Genomic DNA, 8,170 nt, shown 5'->3' with positions numbered 1-8,170 from the left:
TCAGTAAAGTTCTTTGCCCCCCCCCCCGTCTCTCTCCCACGTCAACGTATGTTATACAGCATGACGGGAGAGGAAAATAGTGACCGGGCGTCTTCAATGCAAATTACCTAACTGGTGGGCCATTTAAAGATTGCAACCCATTACAAAGGGCTCAGCCATAATTCTTCATCGTCATCAGTCGTCGCGTCAACAAAGTGCACATAATGCCTTATAGACGTGTAGCTGGTGCCTCGCTTCTCCGCAGAATGACGAATAATGGCTTAGCAGGTGCTTCCCAACTTCACAAAAATTGTGATTTATGGCGTAGTGGGTACCTTTCTAGTGTACTTGTATTGTAGACCCAAGAGAGCTTAACGGGCTCTAGAAACGCCGCTCTTCCTGCTTTCGCTGTGACTGTGCTGCGGTTTCAGCGCAGGCCTGGCGTTTTTTTCTCCACTGCGTGTCAACACTTTTTCTATACAAATACCTGAAAACCTTCTCTGCCCATCTACTCTTCTTCATTTTCCTCAGCCTCTCTTCGAATCTCATTTTGCTCTGAGCTTCCCTCACTTCAAAGCCTGTCCATCCCATATCACCCTTTACAGCCTCATTTGTCGTTTTCCCGTGAGCGCCCAACGCGAGGCGGCCCACCGTCCTTTTATTTACATCCATTCCTGATTGTACCTCTGACTTCATACACACCATTGAATTCCCAAATGTAAGCCCCGGGACCATCACACCCTTCCACAGCCCTCGAAGCACCTCGTACCTATTGTATCCCCATAAAGCTCTGTGCTTCATAATTGCAGCATTCCTCTTTCCCTTTGCTACCAATGCTTTCTCTTGTACCTCCATATATCTATCCCCCTCATTTACCCCTACTTCGAGGTACTTGTACTCGCTTACCCTCGGTATTTTTTTTGGCCCTGTATAAAGACCGCGTGGTCTTCGCCAAACTGAATATGCCAAACTGAATATGAGGCGCCCTCTATAGGAGGTAGTACACAAAAGGTGCACTTACAATAAACTGGGTGACTTCAGTTGGGAACTCTGAGTGTGCGTGTTGACTCCGCTGCCCTCGGGCGTAGGCCTGCATCCTTGGCCACCTCAGCTTCAACCCTGTTGTGTCATGCGGCCCCTGGTGTCATGTCAACACACCAACCTGTGCTGTGTTTCCTGGTAGTGCCGCAGGATGGAGCCAGGTCTCCGCTGGTGTTCGCCTTTTTTAATCTTTAGCCAACCCCGCGTGGCCACGTAAGCCATGTGACCCGTGGTGTCACGCCAACCAACCACCTCTTCCCGCTTCCTTTAAAAAGTCGTGCAATAAACGTTGGAGAACACTCTCCAATCTCGCCCGAACGCTCTGTGTCCGTCTCGTTGCTCCGCGCGCCCTCCCATCAGTCATCCGCGGACTATGCCTCCTGCGTATACAACAAATGGCGCCGATATAACCCGCCCACCGAATGGTGTCAGAAGTGGGATGCCAAGCTCTTGCCATTCAACATGGCTAATAAGGACACTCCAGTTCCTGCCCTGGCAGCCAGTTGTTTCCAGTTGCAATATTTTCACCTGGGCAGTCATATAGCGGTGTCGCTATCAAACACTTCGGTGTCGTGACCTTGCCAGTCGCCATTAAGAATCAGTCCGGTCATTTCGACTTCTTTATAGTCAAAAACGGCAACCAGGCAACACTCGGACTGTGTGCAAGTGAGACTCTGGGATTGGTCGCGAGAACGATGGATGCAGTCGAAGTTGGCACTAATGAATTACTGGAGGAATTTCCTCACCTGTTCCAAGGAACGGGCTGTGTAGGGCGTCAGTATCGGATGGTATTACGCACTGGTTCGGTACCTGTAGTCCAGCCAGCACGACGCGTACCCTTGACACTGCAAGATCCGCTGCGGGAGGAGCTGGACCGCATGGAACGGGGCGCTATCATCACGAAAGTGACGGAACCAACGGACTGGGTGAGCCCCCTTGTTATTGTACGTAAAAAGGATGGCACACTGTAGGTATGCATTGATCCAAGGCATATCAATGCATGCCTGAAACGTGAGCAGTATCAGGTGCCTAAACGTAAAGATATTGAGACCGAGCTCGCTAGCTCTAAATACTTTTTCTGCCTCAATGCTAATTCCGGATTCCACTAACTTCTTTTGGATGATGCCAGATCAAAAATCTGTACATTTGATACGCCTTTTGGTCGCTACCACTTTCTGAGGCTACCCTTCAGTATCGCATCGGCTCCTGAAGTGTTTCAAAAAACACTGAACGAGGTTTTTGACAGGGCTCCTGGGGTACGGGTGTATGTAGATGACATCCTCGTCTGGGGCGCTACTAAAGAAGAACACGACACGCGCCTTCGGAATGCATTGCAAATGGCGAAAAACGCTGGCTTGACCTTAACGCGAGCAAGTGCAGGTTCGGGCTAACTGAAGTCTACTTTTTGGGTGACTGTTATGTTTGCCGCTCATAAGTCGATCCTGCAGACGGGACGGCGCGGCACGGTACGTCGTACAAAGCTTCTTTCTCGGCTCTCCCCCTGCCTGGTCTTTTCGCTGGGCAATTATCAACGGAAAGCAAACGGCTTCCATTGGGGCAGCTCGCTCCCACGCTGGCGCCCACGAGTTCCGAGTACGCGACCGTTCTCAGAGGTCGGCTTCGGGATTATAGCCCGAACGGGTGGGAAAATGAGGAGAGCAAGCATCTCCTGCTTGACCCCCAAGCGCTTTAGGCGCGCCGACGGCAAAGAAGGGTTGAGACGCAAGAATGCACGGTCCGAACGCGGGAACGCGAGGACACGCAAATTGTCTTTCCGGAACCGTCTTGACGACAGTCACCGGGGGTTCGACTCGATGAGCGTGAGAAACGGAGCGAGTGCCTCAGGTGTGCGATACAGATGTATTGCAACCGTGGGAACTCCTGAGAGCGTGGGGTAAAGAGAGAGCCATGATGGGAAAGAGTGCCAAAACGCCTGTTTAAAATGTAAAGGCGCTGCTGTCGAGATTAGGGACAGCCCAGTAGGGAGCGGCTTAATCTGAGGATAAGCAGATTGGATAACAGAATGTCGAGGCGGACCACCAGTGGCCACCTCCCCTTTTTCTTTGTTACCGCAAGGTACTTAAGACTGGACAGAATTCGTTTCCCTTCAGTCTAGGCTGTAATCACTTAACTGATCGATCAGTAAGACTCCGTACGATGCAACTTTCGTCTGGGCCGTAACCACTCGGTGGTCGAACAGTGAGACTCGGTTCTTCGTATGTAGTAACAGTGTTCTAGGCTCTAACTTAAGAAAAGTTAAGTAGAAGAGTAAGATACTGTTGATGTCTATGTTATCATCAGTGTGCTTCGGCAAGATGTACATATGACTGTAAATATTTCGCTGCAATATACCTTCAAGTTTTTATTACCTCCAACCTGCCTCCTGCTTCATCGACGTCGATCATCTCCTTGACGGAACTTCAATCCACATCAAGGAGAAAACGAACAAGAAAAAACATAACTGGCGCAGTCGACAGGATGGGCGCTGGCGTTACAGCGATATCATGTGTCGGTACAACATCGGAAGGGCGTATGTAACGGTAATGCGGATGCATTATCAAGGCTCCAGAATAGTTTATGGAAGCCATCAGAATAACAGTGCCATGCCAACTGGGGGGGACGTGAATGTTCCTGCCCACTTGCTGCTGTATATTGTGGACTGTGTGATTGTGAATTCAAGAAACAGACACTAGTGATCATACTGCTTGAAGCAGCAATGGTGTGTTTGATTGTTTAGCATGTACTTGTTTACATTTCTTGTATTCTCTTGTCGTGTTGTCTCGCAATTGTGTTTGATGTTTGTGTAGACTGTTGTATGGTTAGAAAGTCCAGTGACCTAATCGCGGCAGTGATTTATCGTACCACTGAGCGTAGAACAGCCCAGCGTACTCTTTAGGGGGGACGTGTTATGTTTGCCGCTCATAAGTCGATCCTGCAGACGGGACGGCGCGGCACGGTACGTCATACAAAGCTTCTTTCTCGGCTCTCCCCCTGCCTGGTCTTTTCGCTGGGCAATTATCAACGGAAAGCAAACGGCTTCCATTGGGAGTTTTTTCTTGTTCGTTTTCTCCTTGATGTGGATTGAAGTTCCGTCAAGGAGATGATCGACGTCAATGAAGCAGGAGGCAGGTTGGAGGTAATAAAAACTTGAAGGTATATTGCAGCGAAATATTTACAGTCATATGTACATCTTGCCGAAGCACACTGATGATAACATAGACATCAACAGTATCTTACTCTTCTACTTAACTTTTCTTAAGTTAGAGCCTAGAACACTGTTACTACATACGAAGAACCGAGTCTCACTGTTCGACCACCGAGTGGTTACGGCCCAGACGAAAGTTGCATCGTACGGAGTCTTACTGATCGATCAGTTAAGTGATTACAGCCTAGACTGAAGGGAAACGAATTCCGTCCAGTCTTAAGTACCTTGCGGTAACAAAGAAAAAGGGGAGGTGGCCACTGGTGGTCCGCCTCGACATTCTGTTATCCAATCTGCTTATCCTCAGATTAAGCCGCTCCCTACTGGGCTGTCCCTAATCTCGACAGCAGCGCCTTTACATTTTAAACAGGCGTTTTGGCACTCTTTCCCATCATGGCTCTCTCTTTACCCCACGCTCTCAGGAGTTCCCACGGTTGCAATACATCTGTATCGCACACCTGAGGCACTCGCTCCGTTTCTCATGCTCATCGAGTCGAACCCCCGGTGACTGTCGTCAAGACGGTTCCGGAAAGACAATTTGCGTGTCCTCGCGTTCCCGCGTTCGGACCGTGCATTGTTGCGTCTCAACCCTTCTTTGCCGTCGGCGCGCCTAAAGCGCTTGGGGGTCAAGCAGGAGATGCTTGCTCTCCTCATTTTCCCACCCGTTCGGGCTATAATCCCGAAGCCGACCTCTGAGAACGGTCGCGTACTCGGAACTCGTGGGCGCCAGCGTGGGAGCGAGCTGCCCCAATGGAAGCCGTTTGCTTTCCGTTGATAATTGCCCAGCGAAAAGACCAGGCAGGGGGAGAGCCGAGAAAGAAGCTTTGTACGACGTACCGTGCCGCGCCGTCCCGTCTGCAGGATCGACTTATGAGCGGCAAACATAACACGTCCCCCCTAAAGAGTACGCTGGGCTGTTCTACGCTCAGTGGTACGATAAATCACTGCCGCGATTAGGTCACTGGACTTTCTAACCATACAACAGTCTACACAAACATCAAACACAATTGCGAGACAACACGACAAGAGAATACAAGAAATGTAAACAAGTACATGCTAAACAATCAAACACACCATTGCTGCTTCAAGCAGTATGATCACTAGTGTCTGTTTCTTGAATTCACAATCACACAGTCCACAATATACAGCAGCAAGTGGGCAGGAACATTCACGTCCCCCCCAGTTGGCATGGCACTGTTATTCTGATGGCTTCCATAAACTATTCTGGAGCCTTGATAATGCATCCGCATTACCGTTACATACGCCCTTCCGATGTTGTACCGACACATGATATCGCTGTAACGCCAGCGCCCATCTTGTCAATTTCGCCCCGTGCGGAGTCGAAGTTGTAAGGTACGACAGCGGATTGTGGTCGGAAACGACGTTTACTATGGCACCAAAAAGCCAGTAGTCAAACTTCTTTAAGGCCCATATTATTGCGAACGCTTCCCTCTCAATAGTCGACCAGCGCATCTGGGTCGGTGAGAAGCGGTGACTTGCAAAGGCGATAGGCTTCTCTTGCCCCTCGGCTGACATTTGCGCCAAACATGCTCCCGCCGCCGTAGCTGATGCGTCTGTGAAAAGCCAGTAGCACTGAGATGGCTCTGGAGTGTTAAGCGCCACGGCCTCGCACAAAGATCGTTTGAGAATCTCAAATGCCGCCTGGGCTTCCTCCGGCCAGGGTATCTTATTAGGTACCGCTTTCTTTGTTAACAGCGTGAGCGGGCTCGTCACCTCTGCGTATCCTCGGACGTACTCGCGATAGTAGCCGCAAAGTCCTAACAGGCTGCGTAGTTCCTTTTTGGTGCGCGGTGGTACCAGGTTCTTAATCGCTGCTATTTTTTCAGGGTCTGGTGCATGTGTCCCTGAACCGACAATATGCCCCAGGTAATGTATGTGGGATTGCGCAATCTGACACTTCTCCGGACTGGCTTTCAGTCCCGCCTTATCTAAGACCTTAAGAATAATGTCGAGATGCTTTAAGTGCTTCTCCCAAGTGCTAGAAAAAATAGCAATATCATCAAGGTATGCCGTGGCATACATTTGATGTTGCGACAAGAGTTTATTCACCATTCTTTGAAAGGTTGCCGCGGAATTTTTTAGCCCGAAAGGCATAACTTTCCATGCGTACTGACCCTCATGCGTCACAAACGCGGTGAATTTCTGACTCTCTTCTTCCATCGGTACCTGCCAGTACCCGCGCCTAAGGTCCACTACCGTAATGAACTGCGCTCTGCCTACTCGGAAAAGCAATTCCTGAGGATTCATCATAGGGAACGTATCCACTTTGGTGACGGCATTTAACGCCCTGTAGTCCACACACATGCGGATAGTCCCATCTTTTTTTCCGACGCATACCACCGGGTGTGCGAACTCACTCTCCGTGGGGTAGATCAACTTCGAAGTCAAAAGTTCGTCAACTTGCCGGCTGACTTCCTTCTTTAATAGTTCCGGCACCCGATAAGGAAACACCTTTTTTGGCTGGTGGCCCGGTTCTATTTCTATCTTATGTTCGTCTACCTTCGCTATACCCGGGGTGCCGTCAAAGAGTGTGCAATGTCTTTGGAACACTGCCTGTATTTCCGCCTGCGCGTCAGCATCAAGGTGAGCAACCTTCTCGCTCGTTAGCACTAGCTCTTCCCGCTTTATAGTGGTTGGTTGTGGAGCATATTCCACCTCCCCAAAATCATGGTCCTCAGCGAAGACGACCCCAATATGACTGACCCTTGCACAGTAAGGTCGAATGTTGTTGGCGTGGACACTTTTCACCTTTCCCTCAGATGTTTCAACACGGTAAGAATGTTCGCGCTCACGTCCAACCACTGTGAATGGGCCTAGCCATTTAGGTGACATCTTACAATTCCGATCATTGTCGAAAACCACAACTTGGTCGCCAACGTTAAAAGCTTTGAGCCTGGTGCTGCGATTATACGCACTGGCGTAACTCTCCTGATGAGTTGCACTCATTAGCTCAGCAATATTAGTGGCAGTCTCGAGCTGCTCTTTAAGTTGCTGTAAATACTTAGCGGGGTTTTCTCTCAGTGTTGCGGGCACCGGCATTTCTCCCGCCCACGTCCTCTGCAGTATTAGAAGCGGTCCCGTGGGATTCCTTCCATACAATAGACGAAACGGAGCTACTCCGGTTACCTCATGGGGAACTTCCCGATAAGCCCATAAAACCATTGGGATCAATTTGTCCCAATTCTTGGAGTCTCTCTGAATGACATGATACAACATGTTTTTCAGTACCCGATTCCACCTCTCTACAACTCCATTACTCTCTGGGTGTTCTGGGGTTGAGAATCTTGGTGTGCAGCCTAATTTCTCCAGCATCGTTTGCGTGAGCTGAGATTTAAAATTAGTGCCTTGATCGGAGCAGATCATCTCCGGAACGCCTGTGCGACTGAAGATCTCAATCAGTGCGTCACAAGTCGCCTTAGCTGTCAAAGAGCGCAGTGGGACCACCTCTGGCCACCTCGTGCAAAGGTCCACTAAGCACAGCGCGTACTTATGCCCTCTCGCTGACGGTGTGTCTAGGGGTCCGATTACATCTACATTGACAACTTGGAAAGGGTGCTCGGGTCTAGTGAGCGGAGTTATAGGCACCCTATCCATGCGACGCCTGTCTGAACGAATTTGACATTCATGGCACGAACGACAATGCTCTAATATCTCCTTCGCCATACCCGGCCAAAAGAAGTTATACCTAATGCGAGCTTTTGTTTTCTTTGGCCCTAGGTGCCCCCCACATAGTGACTCATGGGCTAAGTGCATTACCTCAGTGCGCTTATCTTTGGGGACAACTAGCTGACTCACTCGAGTGCCTGCTATTGAGTCGCAGTGGTATAATAGTCCGTCTGAAATGAACATGCCGGATTTCCCACTACGAGCATCATCCCAACATTTTTTTAGCGTAGTGTCACCCAACTGCACTTTGCGGAACTCTTC

The 8,170-nt window shown here is 49.8% G+C and overlaps 1 protein-coding gene across 1 annotated transcript in view; it reads right to left on the bottom strand.

Moving 5' to 3' along the window:
* The window catches only part of LOC119375462 (muscle-specific protein 300 kDa), a gene marked incomplete at its 3' end in the record, with an annotated part of 435,357 nt that extends 430,052 nt beyond the window's left edge, over positions 1-5,305 (bottom strand). The window contains 1 exon segment of the mRNA XM_049411276.1: positions 5,293-5,305.
* Between the last annotated feature and the right edge of the window lie 2,865 nt (positions 5,306-8,170).

The sequence above is a fragment of the Rhipicephalus sanguineus genome, chromosome 11 (genome assembly GCF_013339695.2).
Source record: "Rhipicephalus sanguineus isolate Rsan-2018 chromosome 11, BIME_Rsan_1.4, whole genome shotgun sequence".
NCBI classification, from domain to species: Eukaryota; Metazoa; Arthropoda; class Arachnida; order Ixodida; family Ixodidae; genus Rhipicephalus; species Rhipicephalus sanguineus.
Note: the sequence above shows the minus strand (reverse complement) of the source record. Positions and strands in the feature narration are given on the sequence as shown.